The sequence below is a fragment of the Miscanthus floridulus genome, chromosome 6 (assembly GCF_019320115.1).
Source record: "Miscanthus floridulus cultivar M001 chromosome 6, ASM1932011v1, whole genome shotgun sequence".
Taxonomy (NCBI): Eukaryota; Viridiplantae; Streptophyta; class Magnoliopsida; order Poales; family Poaceae; genus Miscanthus; species Miscanthus floridulus.
The window spans coordinates 74,796,921-74,813,794 of NC_089585.1; the positions used below are offsets into that span (position 1 = coordinate 74,796,921).

Here is a 16,874-nt window from a genome sequence, read left to right on the forward strand (position 1 = left end):
ATCTTAACAAACACAAACACTCACTGTATCAAGAATTTCATAAGCATCTACGCTAAAGTGTATTTATTCCAAGGAGTTTTCACATGGCTTCCATGAAATATGGGAGTTAGTCTTTCTTCATCAGCCATCTTAAGTAAGAAAAAAAATTATTTTTTCCTTCTCATGAGACTAATTTGATAACAACATTCCTCAAATTTCATATACTAAAATAATGCCCTGGATTATATTACAAGCAACAAGTAGTACTAAGATGATTAAAAAAACATCATTTCATCAGGTCATGGAGCTCGAGCAAGCACCTTACATATATTTTTTCTTGGTAGCTCCTATTTTATTTTAGATTTGCTTCTACGCCCTATGCCGGAACCACCAGCGAACAGAGATAGTATTTGCACTCGATTATTCAAGAAGCAATCTGCTGTCTCCCCGTGAACACCCACCCATTCATAAAATTATGTAAACAGCTACAGACTAAGCCCATTCAGTGCCTTATCAACATATGTATCTATATTTCCAGATCCAAAAATGCTAATAATCTTGGCAGGTAACCAATATTCCGAAGGAATAGTTAATATCTTTCTGAATCAAAGAGAAGCTAGGCACTATGCCACGTAGATTACAGTGGAGGAAACATTGCAGAATGACTGGTATAGTGCCCCAATATTGTATATTTAAACCTCATCCCAAAATAGATGCTAAATGATGGAAACATACACCACACTGCAACTCTATTCATTAAAATATGGGCAGAATGACATGAACTCAAATCTTGAGAATTTGGGTGGCACTTTACTCACCAGCCGATGCTCTTCCTAATGCCCTCGAAAATGTCGGCACTGCCCTTAGCCTCCTACTCCCATTAGTGGTAGCATGCAGGTTCAGAGCAGCTGCAAGACTGACAACAGGTAGGTTTGCAAAGTAATGGATTCAAATTTGAAAATATCTTAACAGACATAAACACTCACTGTATCAAGAATTTCATAAGCAAATTGACTTGACAATCACAAACACTCAATATGAAGGAAAGAGAAGATCAGAATTTTGCGATCTTTAACAAACACCCAACTGGTCTGAGAAAACAGACATTCAGTACCCATGTCTTATCTCAAGTACTTAGCTAACATTAACACACTGAGCTAGATTAAGTAAACCAAAGGGAATCACACTTTTGCATCGCAAATAATATGACAACTAGCCAGACACCATGAGAAGTATATAAAGACGAAAATTCTTGCCTCAGTCATAGGAAATGTAAGTGGTTTACATGTGAGATCTTTAAGTATGAGTACACAACAATATTTAGGTAATAGATTGATAGAAGCACTCACCTTTGAGAGAAACCATGCACCAGCAATACTTTTATGAAAAAGGGACCCTACAGGCTACAGCACGGAAACAATTCAGTGTTGTTTGAAAAGCTATCCTTTGAAGATGAAGTTTCAATGTATACACCATGGTTGAACTATAATTTACCCATGCCTACAGTCCCTTGACTAATTAGTGTTGTGAGAAATATATCACTGTAAATTACGGAAGAAGATAAAATTATAATCGAGGAGCATAATGATATTAACTGAGGTATGCACTACAGGCCTAAAGGTAGGTTCAATTGATGATCAAAGTGATGGACCAAGCGCTTATCTCATGAGCAAGAAATTGGGGCATCCTACCAAGAAATGCCCAATGTACAAAGAGGCAAGAAAGGAAGCCTAAGTTGCAACAAGAAAATGCACTGAATTGCTGGTTGTAGATATGATGAATCTTCACTGCACCCAAACTGGAGAATGCATGGATAGTCATGATAGCATACACTAAACCTGACAGTGCAGCTATATAAAATTGATATGAATCGTTGCAGCAACCAAACTGGAAAATCGATGAACACCCATGATGGCATACACCAAACCTGACAATGCAGCTATATAAAATGATAACGTTGTAGCTATACATTTAATTGGAAAAAAGAGGTTTGAGCTGCAAGAACAAAGCATGATATTGAAAATTACTGCTTACACAATCATGAAGCTATTGAACTCTCTTTGAAGATGATGCAAAGCTAGTAAGAAAAAATAGGAGCTTATACAATGGTCGGTCTGTAGATGGTTGTAAAAGTGTATGGAGATAACTTACCTTCCTGGTTCCTACGACGTAGCAAATGCAGTAGTCATATGTTTTCACTAATACCTAATAATCAAAGTTCTCACTGTAGTTCCGACTGAAATGCAAGGAAACAGTTAGATCTATTTTAAATAAACTGAAAAATCCTTGGATTCATTAATGCCTAATAATCGAAGCTATCACTGTAGTTCCTGCAGATCGATTTTTATTCACTAAATCAAACCAAAAGCTTTACACCTACTAATTTCCGCCCCTACAAATCCTGAGAGAGCAGCATTACAGCAACTAATTTCCACCACTACTATCCAGATCTGAGATTGAGACAGAGCAGAAGTACCTCGTGTCCACAGGAAGGGCTCCAACAACGTGCGGCCGTGAAACCCAAGATGCGCCGACGTCGTGGAGGCAGCTTCGCCTTGCTTGCTGGAGTGGATGTTGCAAGCTACCGGCGTCACTGGACTCACAGAGAAGGTGGCCAACGATGAGGACTCGTGTAGATGCGGCCGGCGGTGTGGAGACATAGGTTGCTCCTGAAATTAATACAACGCCTGGTCTTCCTTTTATTTATTGAACTGCATCCGAAACCCCATCAGCATCTTGCGTCATTCCTTCAGTTGTTCATAAAATTAAGCATTCAAAATTTATATATAAGAACCTAATCTAAGCATATCAACAGAAACATGCACTATGAGGCAAAAAAAGCCTAACAATAACTGAATTATTTTTTTTGCATCTTTTCATCTCAGGTCTGGTTGTGAATGGCTAATTGGAAAAGAAAAACACAAGAATTTCCAAGTGCACTGAATTGGTGGTTGCAGATATGATAAATCTTCACAGCACCCAAACTGGAGAATGCATGGATAGTCATGATAGCATACACTAAACCTGACAGTGCAACTATCTAAAATTGATATGAATCATGGCAGCAACCAAACTGGAGAATCGATGAATACCCATGATGGCATACACCAAGTAATAAAAGCAGGAGTAAACTCACGTTTTGTCATTCAGATTCCTGATGGAGAAGGGTTAGAGGGTGGGTTTACACAGTAATAAACTTCAAGTAGGACGTTCCACAAGTAGTTAGATTTATATATTTTTTGTTTTTTAATATTAGGTGACCATAAATTTTCCAGCAAAACTGACAATTAGAAAGGCTGGTTTGACAAAACAACAAAGCATGCCCACAGGCTTAGCGTTCTTGTAACCCGTAACTAGGCATGGAAAATTGATTGTTAGGAAACTATAAATATCTTCATGACAGTCAACTTGAACAAATGCTAACCTTAGCAGATTTAACCAAGGAGCCAGTAACGAAATAAATTTTGACAATGATGAATTGGTATTCTGATGTCCAGATTATTTATCAGACTCTTTCAGCAATTGTCCCAATCTACATACAACTCAAAGAGCATCCCATGAGTGATGTACAAAAACAAGTCCATATTATGGAGAAACAATTAGCATTTTATAGTGTAAAAATAGCAGGGAAAGAGTAGCATGGATATATTATACAGAAGCATAGTAGGTTTGATTTTGAATCCCACACCGACTTTCAGTTTCCTCATTCCCCCCTTGATTATATATTCCATGCTAACATTCAGAGGGTAATTGTGCAATCAGATGGAACATGCAGCATGAGACTAATTAATCTCTGGAGACCCTTTATGGTACTACTTGCTAAAAATCACATGTGCTAAAATTTCTCAACGCAGGTCCTTCTCCTTCTCGACGCAGGTCCATCTACGAGGACACAACCACCAAGGTTTGCTAGCATGGAGATACATTTTGTCAAACATGTTGCCCGCGTTACATTCCCCACTTAGGTGCCACTTTTTGCACAGAAGGGAGAGCAAGGAAGGGGTGGGCATACCCTGGTTGACCACCTACGCCGCCGGGATGCCACGCACGGATGTGTGCACTGCCTCCAGCACCGGGACACTGTGCCACCTCACGGTGGTTGGCTTTGGTGGCGCTGACGAACTGGAAGGCGAGCTCGGTGTCCTAGGCCGAGGATATGGTGGATGCTGTCGAGGAGCAATGCCTAGAAGTGGCCCAAGCTGAGCGTGTCCTTCTTCACCAGCACCACAGCGCCCCCGATTCCGGCCCTCCAGCACTATGGACGCCGCATCGCATCACGGTGGTCGAAGGCGTGCAGCATGGCCAAGCTCGGAGTCACGGAGTTGAGGGGAGCAATGCCGCGATCGCAAGGGGAGCAACGAGCAGGGAGGAGACCGAGGCAGCCATGGATGGTGATCGTGGGATCAATGTAGGAAAGATGTCATGATTTCCTACTGGGCGAGGCAGGCAGGATGCGGCGGCAATCTTTCCTAATAGGCGATCGATCGTGGGATCTTCGCGGTCCCACCAAGCGGCATAGGAAGTCACGTGAGGGTGCCATTCGCATGATGCGGCAGATGGAGGAACCAATTTTTGTTGCACCAAAACATGTCCATCTTTGCGTCGTCGATAGATGGGGTACGAATCCTTTCCCTATGACGTTGCCTCATAGAATGGGCGCGGGTAACGGTTCTTGCATGACCCACGGCCCACCATGCATGGACAATATGGATTTAGCGTCCCGCAGGGACCATGCATCATATGCTTCATCACCATCTTATAGAGCTCAGGGTACTTCTTCTTGTTTGGTAGCTCTGCACTGATAATCATGTCATATTGCTCGGGACATGTGAGCTTGTACTTCTATTCCATTATTAGCAAGAAGTGTGCATGCGGCAAGCCCCTCATCTAGAACTCCACTACATATATGTCGGCCTTCACCTTCCCAAGTATGTCTTTCTCTATCAACATTTTCCTCATCGCCTCTAACTTTGCTCTGAAGACCCATGTGATGAGATCTGGGCGGTCCTGTGGTGTCTGGCCTGATAAAGTTCATTCTTGATCTCATCCTAGTTAGGGTTGCACATCATTGTGAGGAAGATATCAGGTTTACCATACTTTCGCACCAGAGCCATTGCATCCATGTATCGGAGCCTCATATCATGGGGTCCTTCGATGAATGACGAAGACAGGACAGTATGCCTTCCAACATTCTTAGCAGATCCTTCACCCAAATGCATGGTGTCCGCTAGGCCTTGGTATAGGTTAGCCCTCAAAGTATGCTAATTGTTCCTCATGTAGTCTAAACACGAGCTCTCATTCTTGATGTAGGTGTCGATGGTGAACTGCTAGAAAAGAAGCCGACCATAGAGTATTGGATTAAATATCCCTGGCCATATCTGGAACTTGTAGTAGTAATAGTCATGCATGGAGACACATGTATTCGAAACAGGTTCTATAGGGAGACATTGTTCGAATTAGTATCATGAATTAACAGAAAAGAATTTATATTGCATTATTGAAAAGAGTTCAAGTTACCTCCATCATCATCGTCACCATTCTCAGCATGTTTTTTGCGGATTGCTCAAGCTCAATCAACTTGAGCCAGTCACATCCTCTTTTGGAATCTAGTTGTGCCACCCGAGCTCACCCATTGGAAAGAACACCGGGTATGACAGTGGGTTGTAGCATGCATTATATGAGCGGATGCCATGTATAGACCGATCCTTCCCTTGTAGGAGAACACTATGCTCGAATTGGCCGTGACTGCTCACTCCCCTCAACCCAGACGACGGCCACCTCTGATGTCAATGGCACATAATATGTTCTCTAGTCAAGCCGCTGGTCAAGGTTCAACTCGACCCAGTAATCCTCGAGGTTTTCAACGTGTCCCATACTCCTTAGTTGCTGAGTAGGGATTCCCATTAAAGATACTAACCAATTTCTCTATAACTTCTCTGTCATTTTGGGTGCATTGCTCACTGCAGTTGCTCATCCGATGCTCAAGGGATGGATTGTCGTCATAAAAATAAAGCTCGAGGTGTCTCTTTTCGACACCATCCTCTTTACTAAATGATCGTATGTTATGGTAAATCTGGCCATGGGCACGGAATATGTAGACACCATAGATTCGCATGTTAGTGGTCACACGATCTAGGTGGCAGTATAGAGAAGTGAAAGAGAAGTGGCCATTGAAATATCTAATGTTTGCATGAAAGTGCCTAGCATCAGCATTCGAGCTTGACCACAACCTCATGAGCTTTGGTGGTGTCTCAAGAGTTGAAAGATGAATCTTTCCACCCCGACAACAGAATCCGGGCGGTTCACCCTTGAATTTCTTTGTGTTGCAGTGCTCGTAGTTCGGCACCGATGGTAGCATGTGTGACTCTGATGGGACATTAGCGTAAACCCTATCGTATGGATCCAGGGACATTAGGCTCACTGTTCTCTTCCTCATCCATGTCGATAATGTGCTCAACATCGGTTCCCTCCTCATCATCTTCTGACAAAATGTTGATGTGTTATGTGTTGAAAGAAAGTTTATGAAAGAATGTTTTGACTATTACATGATGTACCTTGTCTGACGAAAAAGTACGCCTCATCCACTTCCTCGTCCTCCTCAAATATGACATCCTCATCATAGTCTGTGCAACACGGCCACATATATGATGAGAGAAACATAATGGCATACAAAGAAACAAAAAAGGATAAATTTAATAAAGAAAATACCATCCTCGACCATAGAGTCTGACGTATGAGCTTGTGCACCATTCGGAGGCATTGAAGAGGTACCGTCAACTACAGACGGTTGTGTCTGTGTACCTGTGCAATTATTAGGTGGTGGAACTAGAGTTTCCTGGGTGACACCACCTGTAGTAACAAAAGGTATGAGTTTTTAGAATAGAAGAGCGAAGGTGAAAGTACCGACAATATATACTGACCAAGGCTAATTAGCATTGTAAACCACACTCGGTTGAGTTGGGTCGTTCGAATCATTGCACTTTCCATCCGCACACCCTCTAGCACTTCTTCTAATGTTTGCTTCAAAAGCCCGATTGCGACGGGATAGAAGGGCATTTGTCTCTCTAGTGGTCACTCGTTGCTTATGTATGGTCTGTGTCGCAGCCACTTCAGGGTCTGGACTTTTGGATTTTGAACTACAGTCGGCGCGACGTTAACAGGCGTGCCCCTCAATTCGCGTATTTCCATCTCGTGTGAAGGCGCTTCATGCGATTGAGGTGAAGAAGGGAAAATAAACTGAGTGTTAAAGTGAGGGTCTCCATGGCTATTGAGTCTAGATGCAAATTGTTTGCTCGTTGTTCTCTCACCATCCAATTGTATTTTTTCTTGCTCTCTTTTCGTTTCAACTCCTTCTCTTGTGGAGTCATTTGCAGTTTTCTTGTAGCATTTTTCTTTGCATACAAGTCACGCCGTCTCTTATTTAATAGTGCTATTTGTTTAGGAGACATTGCAACCCTTCGTGCTCTATCTAGCTCACGCTTACGCTCTTTTGGACAAGTGACAATATTGTCGATGGAACTGGATGCATTTATAGCACCTATATATAATAGAAAAGTACAATAAAATACAGAAGGGCACATATTGCAAGAACATTAATTTATTATTACATTGTCATGAACCACAATTGGATTGCCCACTACATTTTTTCTTCTCAAATAGATAACATTAATAAAAAAACAATGTACCTGGGTTTAGATCAGGTGATGCATCAGTCATGCCAATCATGCCACTTTGATCTATACATTTATCAGAGTATTCATCTACATATATATAATAACATGATATTAACCTTGGCCTCGGCATCATACAAACACAAGAAAAAATAATTAGTATTTAGTAAAAAAACAAAATGGTACATGTGTTATCTTTATCAATCTTCATGGGATTGTATGAGTTGTTTGGATGTAGCCAGTCACTATCTTCATAGACATCAGTGCTTTCCATGGTCGAATCAACTCCAACTAGTACCACATGGCATTCACTATATATTAAATAAACTAACAATAGCAACACTGAATTCAGAAAAGCAAAATCAGATTTACCTGCTTTTTTGTGATGATATTGTTCACGACGCTTTCTATTTTTTTCATTTCTTTCTTCCTGAGTAATTGCCGCAAATCGTGCCTTTTCCCTTTTCCTTTTTAGCTTGGTGGCATCCATGTTTTCCTTTGTCTGTTGATACTTTTCCCTAAGTTTTTTTTTCATCCCTTTCTTCTTGAGTCATTGATGCATGTCGTGTTTTTCCCTTTCTCTGCGCACGTTGATCTATTTGCGCTTGTGAATTTGATGCTGTATGGTCACCTGTTTGAAAATAAGTTGATAAATATTTGCTTAATTACAATAAATAATACAAGTGAATGTGTCTATGGACATGAGTATAAACAATTACCTCCATTGATGATGTTTGTCAAGTATTCAGATGGTGCAAGACCTTCATTATTTTGTATATGTTCCATTGTGATTTCACTGAACACAAAATTAACCAATAAATTCGTATTATCAAACTTGTCCATGAGAGTAGTGATAAAAACTTTCATTGATGCTAGAAAGAGTGAAATACTCCCACCATCTAAAAAATGTACTTTGACTATGTTTGTATTAGAAAATACTGATATTCATGATACAAAATAAGTACCATTAGAGACACACATGCTAAAACTATTTACTACCTGAATGGGTGCTGCCTCCTATCATGCCCATTCAGGATCCTATTGACTACCTGAATGGTCAATTGTTTTTAGGTCCTAATATCAATTGCTAATTATGTAACACCTTAACTGGTATATGCCCATGCGCGCAATGAATCAATTCTTTAAAAAAATGGTCAGTACAAAAAGCAGGTAGGTCGTCTGAACATATGGTAAGGGAAAGTCTTTTTCTATGGCAATCAGTATAAAGTTGCTTATCAAGTATGTCAGTGTGTTCCTCTATGTTCATCCGTGTTGATTTCCTTCTGAGCTGGATCTCTTGATTCGTATGGCAAAAAAATATGTTAATTCCTGTTCGATGCTTCTATTTCCGAGGTTCGCATTTTCATTTATAAGGTGAAAACGATTAGTGGTAGCATGCAGGTTCAGAGCTGCTGCAAGACTGACAATAGGTAGGTTTGCAAAGCAATGGATTCAAATTCGAAAAGATCTTAACAAACACAAACACTCACTGTATCAAGAATTTCATAAGCATCTAAGCTAAAGTGTATTTATTCCAAGGAGTTTTCACATGGCTTCCACAAAATATGGGAGTTAGTCTTTCTTCATCAGCCATCTTAAGTAAGAAAAAAATTATTTTTTTCTTCTCATGAGACTAATTTGATAAAAACACTCCTCAAATTGCATATGTTAAAATATTGCCTTGGATTATACTACAAGCAACAAGCAGTACTAGGATGATTAAAAAACATAAGTTCATCAGGTCATGGAGCTCGAGCAAGCACCTTACATATATTTTTTCTTGCTAGCTCCTATTTTGTTTCAAATTTGCTTCTACACCCTGTGCCTGAACCACCTGTGAACAGAGATAGTATTTGCACTCGATTATTCAACAAGCAATCTGCTGTCTCCCTATGAACACCCGCCCATTCATAAAATTATGTAAACAACTATAGACTAAGCCCATTCAGTGCCTTATCAACATATCTATCTATATTTCTAGATAAAAAAATGCCAATAATCTTGGCAGGTAACCAATATTCCCAAGGAACAGTAATATATCTTTCTGAATCAAAGAGAAGGTAGGCACTATGCCACATAGATTACAGTGGTGGAAACACTGGAAAAATGATGGTATAGTGCCCCAATATTATATATTTAAACCTCATCCCAAAATAGATGCAAAATGACGGAAATATACACCACACTGCAACTCTATTCATTAAAATATGGGCAGAATGACATGAACTCGAATCCTGATAATTCGGCTGGCGCTTTACTCACCAGCTGATGCTCTTCCTAATGCCCTCGAAAATGTTGGCACTGCCCTTAGCCTCCTACTCCCATTAGTGGTAGCATGCAGGTTTAGAGCAGCTGCAAGATTGACATTAGGTAGGTTTGCAAAGCAATGGATTCAAATTCAAAAATATCTTAACAAACACAAACACTCACTGTATCAAGAATTTCATAAGCAAATTGACCTGGCAATCACAAACACTCAATATGAAGGAAAGTCAAGATTAGAATTTTGTGATCTTTAACAAACACCCAACTGGTTCAACAAAATAGACATTCAGTACCCATGTCTTATCTCAAGTACTTAGCTAACATTAACACACATAGCTAGATTCAGTAAAACAAAGGGAAGCACACTTTTGCATTGGAAATAATATGACAACTGGCCAGACACCATGAGAAGTATATAAAGACAAAAATTCTTGCCTCAATCATAGGAAATGTAAGTGGTTTACATGTGAGATCTTTAAGTATGAGTATGCAACAATATTCAGGTAATAGATTGATAGAAGCACTCACCTTTGAGAGAAACCATGCACCAGCAATACTTTTATGAAAAAGGGACCCTATAGGCTACAGGAAGGAAACAATTTAGTGTTGTTTGAAAAGCTATCCTTTGAAGATGAAGTTTCAATGTATACACCATGGTTGAACTATCATTTACCCATGCCTGCAGTCCCTTGACTAATTAGATGTTGTGAGAAATATATCACTGTAAATTACGGAAGAAGATAAAATTATAATCGAGGAGCATAATGATATTAACTGAGGTATGCACTACAGGCCTAAAGGTAGGTTCAATTGATGATCAAAGTGATGGACAAAGCGCTTGTCTCATGAGCAAGAAATTAGGGGCATCCTACCAAGAAATGCCCAATGTACAAAGAGGCAAGAAAGGAAGCCCAAGTTGCAACAAGAAAATGCTATGGATGCAATGAGATGGGCCACAAGGTTGATAGATGTCCATACAAGCAAAACAAGCATAGAGCAAACAAAGGCCGCATATGCTATGCTTGTAAGAGAAAGGGGCACTTAAGCTTTGAATGCTCAAATGGTAATACTCCTAAGCCAAACACATTTGTTTATAATGATATGCTTAGGAAGACCTCAAATGAAGTTAACACTAGCAAGGTGATGTGTTCACCACAAACTAGTGCTAAAGCCATTTGAGTGCCTAGGCACGTGTTGACTAAGTCAAAAGGACCCAATAAGAGTTGGGTACCAAACTATACGTAGGTTAATGATGTAGGTACTTGGTGATGAGATGAAGGCATCGGGGTGGTTGAGCAAGCAATTTGATAATATTCACTCAATCTATCAACCAATTCTTATCATAATCTCTTATATTGTTGACCCAAAGATAATTTAATGAATATATCATATATTTCATCATCACCATTGGTAACAAGTACCCAAACCTTATAGGATAGCCACCTTGTTCGTTTTGTGTTCAATAGTTCACAAATAGGCATATTTGTGAAATATTGAAAGTGGCTAATTGAAAAGTATTTTATTTTGCCATATGATGCTTTTAATAGCTCTCTAGTGGAGCAATTTATTTGTTGAGATGCAGGGCATAAAATAAATACTATCGCTAAAATAAAGAATCACAAGCAGCGGGTTATTTGCTTCTGTCCTGCACCTATCGGACGTGTCTGGTATTACTATCAGACGTGTCTGGTATGGACAGGGATAGAAAGCAAGTGTTTTTGCTCTGCGTATTCTGGACGTGTTCGTTATACCTACCGGACGTGTCCGGTATTACAGGAACCAGAACACTGATAGGATTGCAACTGAGTCTTTGATCCATATATTTTCATATATCCTTAATTTACTTAGAAGCTTGTAGTTTATCAAAACTAAGTGGATTGTGAGCATCTCTTAAACTCAAATTTAAATATGGAAAATTATTTGGTTGTGGTTCAAAATAGAAAATTGACTCCCAAATTCGTAATAGAATAAAGTGCTAGTTAAAAGTCATTTAAATTACTTAAAACACTTATTTAGGGGGAGCTCAGTTTCTATTTTTCACCTTGTGGACTAATAAATTTATCTAGCACTCTTTGTAGTCCTTTGGAAGAAAAAGTAATTTCGTATCCAGCATGATTATTTGGCAATTAAGGTCAATATAAAGATTATCATGCTATGTATCTTCTTAGTGGTATTCTTATGGGCTCAAGTCAAAGGCATGTTTTTACATACATGCATTGTAAGTGCATCTTAAGCCCTTTATATGTTAGAATGTGCATTTGTGTGACATAGGAGAGATGTTTTTCAAAACTCATTACTAGCATGTGTAGGTGGTGTGAATTTGAAAAACTATTTGAATCTTGGTCTTTGTGACCTAGCCTTGTCATGTGATAATTATAGCTCCCCTTGATTGTTTGATTGGCTAATTACACATGACATGACTTTCTTAAGTCCACAATCTACTATGTCTCACAATCTCTCTCTTAAGTAATCAAAATCTATATATGCCAAATATTTGGAAAAGAGAAGTGATACTCATGGCATTTGGATAAGAAAAGTAATTACATCTTATTTGGATCAAGGGCATACATGTTTTTGGATCAAGAAATGAGAGAGAAGGGGATTGGAATTAAGTGAATGAAATTTGGAACAAGAACAGCCAGCCCGCAAATACCGGACGTGTCCAGTATGTGGTATGATCGGGGTTATAAAAACGGCCAGTACCCCTTCGGCCAAGTTAGGTTTTTCTTCTTCCTGCCAACCCAGCCACCTCTCCTCAACCTTCATTGGCGATTTCAAGTTTCCACCATGAAAAGGGAGAGGGAGAATGGATCGGAGGAGATTTGCATCAAGATCAAAGACTCTGGGACTTGGATTTCCAATCGCATCCTCATTCACTCTCTCAAGGTACCCTAATCCCAGACCTCATTCGATCTAAGTGGTTAGGGCATGATTTTGAAATCCCTTTGGTAGAGATGCTACATTACCTATCTAGAAGCAATGCCCAGAGTTTGTATTGGATTGGTTGAAGATTGAGCCAAGGACCACGGTTAGGGTTGTTGTCCGCTCATATGTCCGGTATGCATACCGGACATGTCTGGTATGGGACAGCAGAGCAGATTTTGCTCCCTTGTTTTAATCCTCTCAGTGGTTGATTCTTAGGACTAATTTTAATTGTCTATTGTGTTTTGTGAACCTTTTTGACCTAGTTTGGTTAAGGTGATTATAAAGCATAGGATAATTATTCTTATTTCTATATTTCAACTAAAATAAGCTATCATTTGGGCATGTATCTAAAATTTCTTGCAAATCTTTGGATACAGGACAACAACTATGAGTGGAAGACAGGAGCCTAGGTCCAAGCATAGGCATGATCTAGCTTTGGAGAAACATAAGAAGGCAAGGCAAGACATGCATCCGAGATTCAGTCAGCAGGAGTAGGGCAGTAGCAGGAGACCCTCTAGAGCCACTAGGGGCGCTCCATAGTACAGAGAGGGTGGTGATGGTGATAGCAGCCCCTCTTCTAGTGATGAAACTGAGGATTACAGACTTGAGCACAGGAAAAGGAAGAGCACTAACAGAGACTCAAACAAAGAGTCAGATGTTAGTGACAGCTCTGAGATAGAGGAGGAGCAGCAGGCACCTCTAGTGCACCACCCAAGTCAGGGCATGGACCATGGCCTTCTTGAAGTACATGCTCCTGTTTTACCCAACTATGTTGTCAGAGTTAACTACAAAGGAAAGGGTATGACTATAAGAGCAAGAGATCAGAGGAGGATTGATCCTAGAGGTTTGCCTAGGATTCAGTATGATCATCACTTTCACACTATGTTCCATCTGGATTATTATACTAGTGTGATACTTGCTAGGAATCCTGTGGTAGCCAAGTCTTAGTGGATAGATTGGAAACATATCATAGAGCTACGGAAGTCCTCCATTGACTATGCTATTGCCACTTGTTAGCACACAGGTGTATACATGCTCATGGAGTTTGTGCATGATTGGAACTCTGAAGTCATTGCATAGTTTTATGCCACTCTATTTGTGGAAGAGGAGCCGATGCATATGCATTGGATGCTTGAAGGCTAGTGGTACAATGTTGACTACGACGCCTTTATAGCTTTTCTTGGCTTCTCAAAGGAGGACCTCCAGAGAGACAGGATCCACACTGAGTAGGTGTTACCTCCTGAGTAGCTCGCCTACATGTATCCACCAGGAGGTGAGAGAGGAGTAGTGGGGAAGGTTCTAGGTCTTCACCCTACTTATAGATACCTAGACAGGATGTTTACGAAGACTATTGACTGTAAGGGTGGAGACAAGGGCAACATTGCAGTTATTCTAGGAACTTGCTCCATAGGATGGCACCTGATGCTCAACCATTCGGTGTGTTTGACTTTATTTGGTCAGAGATCAGGAGTGTGGGAGAGAGGCCCCTGAAGGGTTATGGATTTGCACCTTATATCATGTTTATGATTGAGAAGGTCACATGACACACATTTGAGTATGACAAGAAGCCTAAAGTCCCGAAGATTGTAGATGACTTGATAGAGATTGGGGTGCCTCCAGTAGGATTAAGGAGGAGCAGCACCACCAGAGGCAAATTCACCTACAGGTGGTGCAGCAGCTGGATGAGCTTCTCCTCTACCACATGCTCATTCATATTCTTCTTCTCATCGCCATAGTCCTCCATCTCCTATTTGCAAGATGTTCAGTGCTATCTTTGGGATGTGCAAGGACATACAGGACCTGTCAGTAGAAGGAGAGGGAGGCTAGGAGGAAGGATACTCGGATTTTGAAGCAGATTGCTTCTAAACTTGAGCTTGATCCTCCTAGGTCTCCACTTTTAGATGAGGCAGCTAGTGAGCCTGAGACTGAGGAGGAGGCAGCAGGGTAGGTATGATGCAGAGTTTGCTGAGTTCCTTTAGCGACAGCAGCAGTAGCAGTAGGCTCCAGAGCACCCTGACACTTTACCACTACAGGCTTGTGTGCCTACTCACTCTTAGCCACGTCCTAGTGCTATAGACGAGTATGCTTCAGACTGGTGGAGTGACCTCATAGGTAGTTTCTATGACCCGTCTGGTATGGGTGGTTCTCGTCTAGTCAGTGCTACATGCTCAGATGATGAGGATGCTGGTAGAGATGAAGATGATGATGAGTGATCACAGCTTTAAGAGATAGCTTGCAGCCCCTTTTATTCCTTAGTTTGTCATTGTTGGACCTTTGTGGTGATAGATGACAAAGGGGGAGAGAGACTGATTAAAGCTTCAGGATATTTGTTTCATTTGCTTATCTTTGTACCTGAAGATATGTACTATAGGCTGTAGTTTTTGTTTTTGAGCTTCATTGATGTATCTTGGATTTGAGATATGAGACTTACTTATGCTTCATCTATGTATCTCTTGAGATATGATCTTTATTTATATATCAGTGGCTTGTGGACTTGAGAAAATTTGTAATGAGTGCTATATGTGAAATACATGTGTTATATTTATTTTCATAAGGACTATGCATGCTAGAATGAAAATAATTGATGTGATGCCTTTATATTTATTCTTGTGTGATATATCTTATCATATGCATCATAGTTTTACTTTGTTACACACACATGCACCCCATAGATGCAATAATTTAGGGGGAGTCTCCTATATGTTTTAGTATGTGCAATTGACATTTGAGGTCATTTTATGAATTCTAATCAAAAGCACATATTAAGGGGGAGCCTCTCATAAATTATTGAACCCAAAAGTTTAAATGTTTGTATTCTTTTGTAAGCTTTAATCAAGTTGTCATCAATCACCAAAAAGGGGGAGATTGAAAGTGCATCTAGCCCTTTAGTGCAGTTTTGGATGATTGAATGACAACGTGATTAAAGGTCTAACCCATTTGCTAAGTGTGGATAGGTAATAGGTCATCTCATAGGTACTTAATGAAATCCAAAATGATGTGTTGTTGTATAAACAATCTAGTTCAAGCACAAGACAACAATGCAAATGGAATTCATGCAAATGCTTATTTATTGTGGGATTTCCATGTACTATGTGAAAGCAAGCTCGTAAGAATTATTTAATGAGACATGAGGGATTGCATATGAAATGGTCTCATATTTGAAGCTTGCTAAATTGAAATGAAAAAGATAACAATACAAATGAATGGATGATTCAACATAAGATGTGACTTGATGGCTTGAGATGGTGAAATAGCAAGGAAAGGCTTCGAGGTACTAAGCAAGGGTGAAGGGCAAGCGACGGCTTGGCGGCTGAAGAACCTAGCTAGGGTGAAGAAGGAAGTACTTGCATTTAGTTGAGGTACTAATCAAGCTACAATGATCATATTGATGTGGAGGATCAAATCTATATTGGACAAAGTGTTTGAAGTGACTTGATGCATTTGGAGTTATTCATATTTGATGAATGGAATCAAGTCATGTGCTCAAGATGGCTATGCTCAAGTGAAAAGATCAATATCAACATGTTGGCACCTTCACTTGATGGAGATTGGAATACACGGCTTCGGTTGAAAGAGATCAACTCAAAAGGTTTAAATTCATTATACTCTTTATAATTGAGTTAATAGGAATATCGTACTATTAAGAGGGATGCATCATGTTGATAGATAATGTTTCATAAGTGCTCAAGCCAACCCATGTGAGTTTTGAGTGTTTGAGGGATAAAAGAGCTAACTGATTTCTTGTTGGTCTGGCAATACCGGGTAAAATTGTTGTTCCTGGGTTGGTTCATCGAGAGTTCCGACGTAAGTTGGGAGTTTCGACGGTCGGGAGTTCCGACAGTGGTCGGAGAGTTCCGACGTCTCGTACTTTAACTGACTTGGAGAGTTCACTATGGTGGTCATATCGGACATGTCCGGTGTGGATGACCAGAGGCCAACGGCTAGTTTTCAAATGCCTTGAGGGTCAGGAGTTCCGACGTGAGTCGCGAGTTCCGACAGTCAGAAGTTTCGGCATGCATCGGGTGTTCCGACACC

General features: G+C 40.2%; 1 pseudogene; it reads right to left on the minus strand.

Annotated features, from left to right (window-relative positions):
* Positions 1–5,839: 5,839 nt before the first annotated feature.
* LOC136460711 (uncharacterized) lies at positions 5,840–8,069 on the minus strand (annotated as a pseudogene).
* Positions 8,070–16,874: the final 8,805 nt, after the last annotated feature.